Source organism: Aulonocara stuartgranti, assembly GCF_965226115.1.
Source record: "Aulonocara stuartgranti genome assembly, chromosome: 1".
In the NCBI taxonomy this organism is placed as follows: domain Eukaryota; kingdom Metazoa; phylum Chordata; class Actinopteri; order Cichliformes; family Cichlidae; genus Aulonocara; species Aulonocara stuartgranti.
In genome coordinates this window covers 9,627,501-9,639,737 of record NC_138939.1, presented here as the reverse complement: position 1 = coordinate 9,639,737, position 12,237 = coordinate 9,627,501, and the positions used below count along the sequence as shown (strand labels likewise).

Here is a 12,237-nt window from a genome sequence, read left to right as displayed (position 1 = left end):
ATATATATTAGGGGTGCAACGATATTCGTATCGATATTGAACCGTTCGATACAGTGCTTTCGGTTCGGTACGCATATGTATCGAACAATACAACATTTGTAATTTATTTTATCAATTTTCCTTCTGACGATGCTGTCTGTGTTGAGCGCTCAGTGAATCTGTGTTCGACTACTCCGCCTAGGCTGCACTGTCCAGCGGAAATCCACTGAGCGCTCAACACAGACAGCATAGTCAGAAGGAAGAGCGCAGGGCACCTCCCCCACCCTCATTCAGTTCTGGCGTTTGGAATTATTTTGGTTTTCATGTGAAGTATGACCCTGAAGGTAAGCGAGTCATGGACTAAAGTAAAACAGTATGTTGGATGTGCCATGCAATGCTCAATTACATTGGTGTGAACTAGTGTGCTAGCGCAGTTAGCTCGTTAACGTGTTGGCCGTCTAGCCCCATGCACAGAGCAATCGGCGGTAGCTCGTTAATGGAGATTTGCCGTGTTGTGGCATTAAGGTCATTTCAACGAGATTAACCTGAAAGCACTAGTGGGAACACAACGAATATGACTGCACATTTACGCCGACATCATCCTAGTGCAAAGACAAGTGGAAGCAGACAAAAAAAAGCAAGCATGCTACTAACTTTAGCCGAGTCATTTAGACAGCTGTTAGCACATGATTCTCCTTATGCTGCTGAGAATATAGCCCAGAAGAAGCGGATAGTATAGCTTTTATTTTGGAAAGAGCCATTTCTCTGTAATAAACTCTCTTTTCCAAAGATGAGTGATTCCTCAATCAGATACAGGGCTCGCAATATCGCTAGCCCGACGTCCCGGAGCTAGCGATTTTTTCAGTCCGGCTACCAAAATCTATCTCTGCCTTGCCCGTCGGGCTATTGTAGGAAAAATATATGTCAATGCTTTTGCATTCTTTCAGAAATGTAGCTGGGTAATTATGTCATTGGCATCGGTGAGCCACTGTCAATATGTGACATATTGAAGTCGCGTTTGAATTTGCGCTTGTTTTTTTGCTTTCACTTTGCAATCGTGCTAACTGTGTATAGAGAGCGACAGCACTGATCTGTGAGTGATGATAATTTGTGCACCAATTCCTCTGACATCGTCTTATTAATCGTTAGCTTACTATGCAAACATGACAAGTGAAATCTCCCGCAGCAAGCTTAAACATGTGAGAGGTTGATTGCGCAGAGAATCGCTGAGCTTATGTGAGTGCGTGTGTAAAAGCAGCAGGATTTATATTTGACTACGATGACCTGGATGACTGAGAACCTTCACAGACAGATATATATTTTAGTTCTGCTGAGCCAAATAAGACAGGTCAGGGTGAAGAAGTGACAGCCAAAGAAAAGCTTCCCACAAAACGGAGAAGTTATGACAAATCAGACTATAAGGCAAAAAGAAAGTGCAGCTTTATGGTTTCATGGACAAAAGAATTTCTGTGGCTGCAATATGACGAGCTAAATAACCAGGGCTGCACATAAGTGGTCCGCAGGTGCGCATTCGCTGTCAAAATAAAAAACACGCACAAGGGTTAGGGTTAAATTTAAAAACTGTACTTTTGAGTTAAAATATATATTTATAATTTTAATAAATGACAAATTAAAAATGCATGAACATTTTTTTGTATCGAAAAAATATCGAACCGTGACACCAAAGTATCGAACCGAACCGAACCGTGAATTTTGTGTATCGTTGCACCCCTAATATATATATATATATATATATATATAACCTCCTGCCTTGGTGGTACTTAGTGGAATCGTGGGATATTTGAGACAAGGTTGCTGTACTTGATGGCATGCCTTAGCAGCACCTTCTTTTTTCTGGCTTGTCGTTCTAGACAAATGCAATTTGGACCTAACTGGTCCACACTTGGTAAAAACATAGGCTCTACTGGAGGTCCAGAGATGCATTTACAAATGTCAGATTGGTCATGGTGCATACTGGGAGAGGAAAAGACAAAACAAATAGACAGCTGGTTCCAATTATGGTTTTACTAGGCGCTGATGGGCCAGTAATTACAGGATTAGAGACGTGTAACTGCACACAGCTTTGGGTGCTGCTCTCCAAGTTTGGAGAGGCAGAGAGACTAGTGCAGGCTAAAGCCAGATCAGCTCAAACAGTAATGTTTGCACATTACACCAGCAAAAGCTCTGCGCGTCACAGATTGTATCCATTGGCCAGAGATCTGCTGAGGCTGCGGCTGTGTCATTTGTAGGGTTTCTCTTTGGGTTCACTCCACACTGAAAAAAAACCCCCATCTCAAGTATTTCCCTTCATAGCCAAGAAGCTGTGGTAATATAAAGAACCACAGTAAGACAGACAACAAAGTAAGAATTAACCTATGGAGTTGTTTCTATAAAAGTGGAATAGAGGAATATACACAGCATAAACAATATCAATATCACACGTACAGTACATCTACATTCTGAATCTAGTATATGTTAGTGTACAAATTCTTGAGCCAACCCTCATTTCTTTATATTTTGGTAGGAAAATGGAAAACAGGTGCAGCGTTTTTTGGAACATGTGTGGACAGACATGGAAATGCAGTATATAACGCATTGGATCACTTTTATTCTTTAACACAGCCTGAACTGTTTTAGGCCAATTTTCTTGTAATTTCTTTAAGTAGTGTTCAGAAATAGCTCACCAGGCTTCTTGAAGGACATTCTAAAGCTCTTCTTTTTTATCTCCCTTGGTGGGTCAAAATCTGTGTTCATATTATAATTTATAGTTCATTATTTCATAGAGCCTTCACCAGATTTTAGAAATGACTGTAGCACTTACTGTTGTACCTCTCTACTGACCTCCTTTGTATGTATTGATGAAGATCTGAACCAAAAATCTCAAAATTGGATTCATCACTACATTAGACATGTTGCCACTAATTTTTTGTCCAGTTTTTGTGTAATTTGGCACCTATAATACATCAGCCTTTTCTAACTGTTTCTCTGGCTTCTTGACAGCAACTTTACACTGAGACCCTTCTGTGAGTATTGGGTCCGATGCACCTTTCATGTCCTGTGTCAGGTCTTTGCTGGATTTTTTCTATTTCGTAAAACAATGGCTTTCAGATACTATTCTATCCTACCCTTCTGCCACTTCCTTTGTTTTACACTTTTTATTGGGCATATTACACACCAGATGTGCTAGATTTCGTAGCTTTAGTAGGTGCACAGCTAAACCTCCTGCCCGGCTGATACTTAGACAAAGTGGGATATTTGAGACAAGGTTGCCGTACTTGATGGCATGCCTTAGCAGCACCTTGGTTTTTCTGGGTCGTCGTTCTAGACAAATGCAATTTGGATGTAACTAGTCCACACTAGGTAAAAACATAGGCTCTACTGGAGGTCCAGAAATGGATTTGCAAATGTCACATTGGTCATGGTGCATATTGGGAGAGGAAAAGATAAAACAGACAGCTGGTTCCATATTACACGCCATATATTCTAGATTTCAGGGTAATAGCAGGTGCAAAAATACTTTTTTATGTTTCTCAAATGGTGTTATGTGTCAGGTACAGGGACTGGACTTTTATTACTATTTTTGAGACCATTTTGAAAAGTATATAGAACATTTGGCTCATTGGAAGCAAACTATTAAGAAATAAGGTGCCTCAAGACTTTTGCACCATATTGTAAATAGCCTATAAACAGCTTATATTGTTTGTCTTAACAGATAATCAAAACTATTAACCTTCAAGTTTCACATTGCATCCTGTGGAGAGGCTGCAAGGAACTTATCTTAATATAAAAATAACTGTCTTTGTGTTACCAAAACTATTAACTATAAGGCAAATATGTCATGAACTGTGTTGTTGCCCTCTAATTATTACATTTTGTAAGTAAAACTCCTTGTAAGGGGTGGGGAACGATCAAGGTCTGGTTTAAATGAATGGAAATAATCCACAGTGAGCTCCAGCTTGTTTATTTTCACAGTTTTTGCATGTTCTCAACAAAATGCTTCTGCTGAATAAACCAAACCACAAACAGAACTCTGAATGCCAGGGTTTTGCTGGAAGAGTTATGTAATTTATGTAACTGCTGTCCATCCCCACCACCTAATGTCATCTCTAATGCAATTTATGAACATGGCACTTTATTTTCTCCAAGTGTGTCCAGCACTCTGAGTGGGAAAACAGTTTACCTTTAATTTGACTGACCAACAATGTTGATCAGTATAGTGTATGACAAGCTGGTTATATAAGCCTTGTTATGTAACCAACCCGTTACACATCATTAGATGCACTTAACTGTATTTGAAATATTTGGGTTTACAGTATCAGTGGTCATCCCAGCCAATCAAAAACAAGCAACTTTTGGCCATAACACAGTCTTATTCAAGGAATTATTAATAGTTTTCAGGAATACAACTGCTGTTGTGAAAATACGCATCCTGTCAAAGTATAAGTGGCAGATTAGGTCACAGTTTGATGATCTGAAGCTGAAAAAAAAACACAATGTCTGAATGACATTCCTGCTGTATAATAAATCTAATATTATAATAAACATTTTTCTTGGGTGATTTTGACAGAAACATAACAGTTCTTTATGAAGGAAGCAGATTCCCATAACTTTCAGGAGCTATATATGTTTATTCATTTATTCAATTCCTCTGTTTATTTTATTCAAAGTAATTAAGGCAAAGAAATTACTATTTTTTCAAATTCCACGCATTTTTTATTTACTTTTTTTCCAATGTCTTTAATTATCAAAGGACCGCATAAGAGTTTAGTATTTTGAATAGCACCATCAGCAATGGCATCTTCTTCCTCAGATATAATAACTGCTGTGTGAAACATAACACTTATACTAGGCAAAATGTTATCTTTTAAGAAACATAAGATGCTTCCTTTAACATTTTAAGGTTGGAATAATACTCCTCAAGTCTTCCTGCTTTTTTTTTTTTTTTTTTTTACCTCTCTTTGTCATGGAAAGTACATGTTAGGATTATTTAGATGTTCTGATTTATAGATCACCATGTAAACAAAATGACAATATGGCAATAGGGATGCCATTGTAAAACAGACAGTAGGAGTGACAGCTGAACCTGAGGGGTTTCCTTGAGGTCATAATGGATAAGAAGCAAGGCTGTGGATGGGCCAGCCCCCTAGGTGTCTTAATAAATTTAAAGAGAAAGGACTGAAATGTCTGCAGGACTTGTCTGAGGGAGCTGAAGAGACTCTGGTCTATGGCAGCGGTGATGTCTCTGGAGCTGTCAGACTCTGACCAGTGTCATGTGGTAAAGGTAAAACTAGGAAATGTAGAATATAGGCAGGGCAGTATGCCAACAATGAGTTCTTACTGATGATGGTGAGTTGGTGCAATGACAATACCCATGACGTATTTATGACAATGGACACATTTGAAAATAGACTGAGGAAATCCTATCTAACGAACCATTATGATAACACATTATTTAAGGACAAACCACTTCATTCACTTAAGCATCTGAATGATGAAAATTTTATGGTTTTCTATGCCTCATGTGATGTTCCTAATTATCTTTGAGTTTTGAATTTTTAATGGCATTAAAAAAGCAATCAGTACATCACTGTGTCTACACATATAATTCACCCTGTACAAATGTGCATGCATATTTGTGTATTGATGTTTGCAAAGTTATATTTCTATCTACACTTGTGTTTGGTTATAATTTTAGCATGTGTGCTTGTGTGTACTCTGTTTGTAACCACTGCTTTTCAATCTGATGAACTGCAGACCTGAGCTGTTTTGCATCAAAGCTTCGACTCTGTATACAAACGACCACAAGTCCACCAGTCAAATGCCATGTGTTTACAACTGTGCATACATTTCAATGTGTATGACTGCACTTCTTCCAAATGCTGGAATGCATAGCTGTATAGCATCTTGCATTCCAGCAGCCAGTAAACAGACAAGACAATAACAGTCAGGACGCAAACAGATCGCCAGCCTTCTCAAGGCCCCCAGGGTCATCTGTGCAGCCAACACAAACGTGCTCCACATTATCCTCTTGGATCGTTTCATGAACAGACCTGCCTTTTGCCCCAATTCGTTTTCCATCCAAAGTGAACTTCTACAGAGCATATGTTAGATGGTTTATGGTTGTACAGACCCGTGTGTGTGCGGTATGGATTTACACGAACAGCTATGCCCAAACCACTTTTAACAAACTCGCACAAACTCCCCTCTTGTATGCAAACCTACAGAAAAACCGTATACATTTTTTGAGCATGAGCTGCACACGCATTCATATTAACCAGACTTACATTCTCCCATCTAAATCTCCAGTCAAAAAGATCTGTTTCCACAGCAGCACGCATTGGCCCAGCCCCCATAGTCTGCAACAGCAACAATACCATAGCAACCAGCTGGATTACATCCAGCATAACATGTATTAGATTTGATGGAGTCAAAGTGCTGGCCACAATCTAATTAAAGCTAATGTGTTTATATTTGTGTTGTGTGCTGCTGATTGCAGTCTCGGCGGACAGGAGTAGGGCTAACGCTCACATGATGAGGCCAGTGTTTTGGCTGCTCAGGCGATCCCAGTAATTGAGGCAGCAGAGTTAGCTTGCTTTGATTGGTTGGCTTTTAGTTCTTGTGAAACAGATGCTATGTCCACCAGCGTTTTGATCCACAATTTGATGTGCATATGTTGGAGCTGACATAGAGTCAGTTACCGAGCAGTGGTGTGTCTACCAGGCGTGAATGTGGCATGACAGCCAGACTGGAGCCTCAGAGCAATTTCTCTATCTTTTGTCCACTTGTGATATAGTTGTGTTCTGGTTGCAATGTCTAGTGTGGTAATAAGAACACTGGAGAGCATGTAAAGTATCCATACTGTAATATTTAAAAGGACAAAAAGATTTACAACATAATATCAAAATTAATAATTCCAATACTTTTTCAGGAATAAATAGACTTTTTTACTTTCATATTAGTATTTTAAAAGGTTGATTTTTCCAGTTTCAGGTCATCCTGCATGACTAGAACCTCCGGCACACGCTGAGTGCCATCACTGAAAGCTGTTTTTGAAACAAAACACCAGAAATTGTGTCTAGAAGAGAAAAAATGAAAGAAAAATGATTTTGTCATACAGTCAGATTACAACATGTTATGTGTTATTTCACTTTTTTATAATCTACTCAGAACGGGATCATTGGGTCAATCTGTCCAAACTGCAAAACAGGAGATCAATACATCTTAGATGCCAGAAGTGCCATATTTTGACCACTACTGCCATTCAAGCAATTCTTTATATGACAACAAAACTTTGCCCTTAAGAGTTGATGAATTTTCCAACTCAAATCAAATCATAAGGATTGGGAAATTGATATATACAAAATATTCTTTAGTACTTTATAGCCATAAATTAATGTACTACATCATTGATGTATTAATTAGTTTTGTTCTCAGATTAAAGTTTATAATTAAAGTGCTTTGAAGCTTTTAAACAGGTGTGTATTTAAACTCTAAAAGAGAGTTTTTGTGTCAAGATGTTTGGATGCATTTCTAATCCAGCTCATATCTTACGAAAAAAGCACATCACCTGAGAAGCGTGTCATCTCTGCAGTGTAAACATGATAACTCAAGCTGTGACAGTGAGATTTTCATATCATGATGAAGCAGAGTCAATCTGCAGCAGAATGCAGTATTGCACAGTCACACACTACTCTCAGCCTTATAAAATACCTGACTATCGCGAGACAACCATCTTTCTTGCCCATCCGTCTGATTCACTTGTAAAACATAGCTATACTTTATAGGCTTGTTACTGCCACAGGGTTACTCTTTTATTTATTACCCTGTCCACAGTGAATGGATGTGTTTCTGTCTGCGATGTGCACCTCTTGAAGTGAGCCTGATTCCTGTGTTGCTTCTACCAGACTTGGACAGGAATGCTAATGCTATCAGACAATCAGTCCCCTGCCTGTAGGTGAATAAAATGTGTGCGTATTTGTGTGTGTGTGTGTGTGTGTGTGTTTGTGTATGTTTGTTTGCATCCATCCAAAAGAGATGTGATTAAGACATTAACTCTGGCATGTAAATTGCTCCCTTACGCATGTTTGACTACTATGCGATCACATTAAACAAACAAAAGGAAAGAAAGTAAAACAAGGAGCACAGGTTTATTTTTGAGCCAGACTTCAAATTCAATCTCTGCATATGCATGCTCAACTGTTTCACCGATTGAGCTGTCTGAATAGTACATCTTAGCTACACCCTTCCAGAGGGCTTATGGGGGGTGGGGCGGTGGGGTTGGGGCACTGCCTGTCACGTATGGTGACTTGATGCATCTTGGACCACTGAGCTTCAGTGCACTGAACTCTGAGATAAATGATAAAAGGGAGCTAATCTTCAATGGCATCCCATCGTAGCTCATTTCCATAGAAGGCTTTTCATTGTAGCAGGATCAAATCTGAGCTGGCACAGAACAGTTGTTTCCATTTGATATGCCCCTCTGCCCACTGCACCATAATGGCTGCCTTGCAATAAGGATATACTTTTTGATTGCCAGTGAATATCCTGCAGCGATTCAACGCTTTTTCCTTCAGACGGTGTGTGCGTGTGGAGCCCATTCTCCTTCTGCAGCTGAGTTCATCTCGATTTGGACAGAGAGGCAGAGGATGGAGGGGAGAAGAAAAGAGAAGAGATTTTAGTGCACTCTCTGTTCTCTGCGATAATGAATGCTTTGTCAGGGAGAATCCATCAACGGTCACTGTGGGGGGAGGAAATGTCAGGGAAAGTTATGGTTTGTTGGCTTTTAACCCACGTGGCCCAGCCCTGCAAAGTAATTGAAGTACAGAAAATGTCATGTTGTTGCACTTCATCTATTTGTATAGCTGTCTCACAGGATAAATAGAAATATTGCTGTGGCAACACAACGAACAACAAGCGAAGTGTCTGTTTAGATCTGCAAAGTGTGGGTGGAAGGTTGATGTACCATACAATACACCACATCGCACATCCCCAATGTTGCAAAAAGAGAATCTCTATCGATTCTTCTTCTATTTGTGGGGCTTTTTATGCTCTTGTGCCTCTTTCAGAAATAGCTTCTTCTCCTTTTGTCAATTTGATATTGTGGAGATCTGAGTGAAAAATCAGGGCTCGATGATTGCAGCCTTGTCGAAAGCAGTCGGCTATCTGTGTGATATGGACAGGAAAGGGATGAGTAGTTCACAAGGCATGAAAGGCGGAAATCTGTGTATGCTGTGCTCACACTCTCTCCCAGGTGTTCCTCTGTGACAAAGGAAAGACATGATGCTAAAACAGATAATCTTTCTGGAAGGGGGAGATGCAATTATTGGCTCCTCGCTCAATTTCAGAAAACATTTCATGGCAGACATTTTATCTATAACAATGTCGCCTGTAAAATTTAACCCTATCTGACTGCACGCTAATACAAAACATTCGATGGCAACAATATAAGCATTCATTAGGAATTAAACAAAATGTGCGACATTAAGTAGCGTGCCAGATCATCTACAATCTAAAACAAAGGCAACAAGAGAAAACAAAAGTTTTGAATTATGTATGGATAAACTGCGGCTGTGGGAAAAAGTGTACACCCCCTTAGTTACTAAGTACAAAAAAACACCTGACAAACTGCACTGATAACGGGTTGCGGCTGAACCAGACATGATTACTACCAGCTTTGTTTAATCACACCATCGCTTACAATGACCATTTTCACAGGCGTAAAGTTGACTAAAATGTTTCACCAGTAGCACATTATTCCGAAATCAACAAAAGTACCAGAAGAAAAGAAAAAGTAGGCGACTGAAATACAATATCCTGGAATGAGTTACAAAGCAATTTGTACTCCGCAGATTCCAATCAGATTTTTTAGAATAGTCGTTCCCTTATGGCTGACATATAATGTCATACCTCAGTATGGACTTGTTAGAAAAACGATACAGGCTTCATGCAAGTATTGCTGTTCCAATGAAACTGTACTAATTTCACTAAGCTGCCTGCAAATATATAAACAAACTAAATGAAATTTCCAGAAATGCACCCTAGGAAAAAAGGTCACTTCATTCATTGTGGCTGAATAATAAGGATGTTCTTGTTCACAATGTTTGAATTCATTTTTTGAAGGTTCTGCAAAAGTTCAAGCTGTTACTGTGTCTTTACTGTAGCCAGGCTCATTAGCTGGTGACCTTTAGTCTACTGGCCACCTCTGCAGGGATGTGGGGCCTATAGGGAGAAATACTGTCTTAACACTGCATGCACAGGGGGGCTATCATTGTTTTCTTAGGGCATTTACAGAGAACAAAACATTTGGATAGCTGTTAAAACTAGGCATATCTAGACACTGCATGGCTGATTACAATAACTTTATCAGTCTGCACTATATATTGGTTGTAGAACTGCTGATAACATTACTTCAGTAAACACCAGACCTATCATAAGGATCATAAGGAAATGTTTCTTAACAAGAAAAGCTTTGATATCATCAAGGTTAATGACAGTTTTCAGCTTATCTCATCATCTCTCAACAAATACAGTGCCAGATGTACCTACTATAATCTTACTACTATATTTATGTAATTATGTCAGTATGTACATAAATATATGTAATCTAGAGTGTAGTTCATGCCCACATAAAAACTGCATGTAGTGTGTGTTTTTGTTAAATAAATGTACACTGAACTTAAAATAGGGATATTTTGCTGATGTAGAAAGTGACTAGGAACTTGGACTATAAGAGGAAACCAGAAAGCTGGGAAACTCCAGCTGTCCAACATATTTACTACCCTTTCATTGTTATCAGATTGGTAGTCTTCAATCACTTATCTTGGGGTTAAGCAAACTTTGAGACCTGCTTGCTCTGTGTTCCCACCATTTTGCATGTCGCACCTTCTATGGTCTCTAGTCATGGCATCACAACTAGTTGCCTCCTATAACTGAGGAAAACACGTTTGTTTCTACGACATAAAAGTAAAGGTGATTGTCAGTTCATCTGTATTTGTGATAAACCAAAATAAGAACAGCAAGAAAAATGATCCCAACCATAAAACTAAGTCAACCACTAAAGAATGTATAGCAGCTTAGTCAAAGTCCAGACCCAAACCCCACTGTAATGCTGAGAAGTGCAGTTCATGCCCGCATAGCCTCAAACATGGCTGTAAGTAAGTATTTCTGCAAAGATGATAGTGCCCAATTTTCACCACAGCGAGGTCAGAGATGAAAACCCCAAGTTATACTTGAGTATTTGATTGTAGTTGCTGCTGCTAAAGATAACCCGGTAAGTTATTACTTTTCCATAATTTAGGTATTACATGCAGTAATTAAAAACGTGCACATTAATCTTGAAGAACTCTCAGTTATGAATATAGTCTTTTATCTTATAAATCTGTTATTTAAAAAGTAGATTAGAAAAAAAAAGAAAAAATAGAAAAAGTGAAAGTATATTACCTACTGTAGTACACTTTAAAAAGTACCACTTTAATTTCTATCAATCAGCAACCAAGTGGACATATTATTTCAGAATAAATTTAAGAACTAATTTAATACTTCTGTGTCCTGGAAGCTTTGTCAGTTTAATTATAATGATCTTTATTTGAAGCCTTCCCAGTATAGTCGTCTATGTCTAACTAAAAGCCTGTGAAAGATGGGGCAGATACATTGCAGCCAGTTCTAATTGAAAAGGGCCTGTCTGTGTTGTTCAGCGATCCATGGATGGAACCTGTCCTCCAGTTAGAGGTAGCTGGACTTGAATGACAGCTTCCACGTTAGTGAGAGCTGCACAACCTCAAACTGATCAGCCTTTTTAACTGTTGAAGCATGGCTCCTTGTGCAGACTGCCCTTCTTTCAGTCTGCCTCATTCCAGCTCTGAGGCCAGAAATAACTGTCAGTGTTGGCTCAACTAGGCCCCTGGAATCCAGGCTTTCTGTCCATCGCAGAGGGGCCAGCATTCTTTATGTGAGTAATGGGAGAATGTGTAAGGCTTTATCTCCCATCCATCCAGCATATTGTTTGACTATGGTGGCCCAACAATGTAAACGCTCTGAGTCAGAGTTCACCAGGGTCAGGAGTGGTATTTATTGACTCAGAGAAAAGAGGTCGGAAAACATGGGGGATTATTTTGCTGTGGCTTAAAACTGAGGGAAACTGAAACGGCCTGTCATAGACGTAGCATGTTCACGGCACTGAGCAGTTGATGTGTTTTGAGTCTGGCACTGTATGTTGAGCAGCACACAATGATTTGATTCAAATGTTATGATTGGAAGGAT

The 12,237-nt window shown here is 39.2% G+C and overlaps 1 long non-coding RNA gene across 1 annotated transcript in view; it reads left to right on the top strand.

Annotated features, from left to right (window-relative positions):
- Positions 1–217: 217 nt before the first annotated feature.
- LOC309711791 overlaps positions 218–12,237 on the top strand; it is a 69,178-nt gene continuing 57,158 nt past the window's right edge. The window contains exon 1 of the long non-coding RNA XR_014278105.1: positions 218–323. This is a non-coding gene — a long non-coding RNA (uncharacterized lncRNA). The remainder of the gene's footprint in view (positions 324–12,237) is intronic.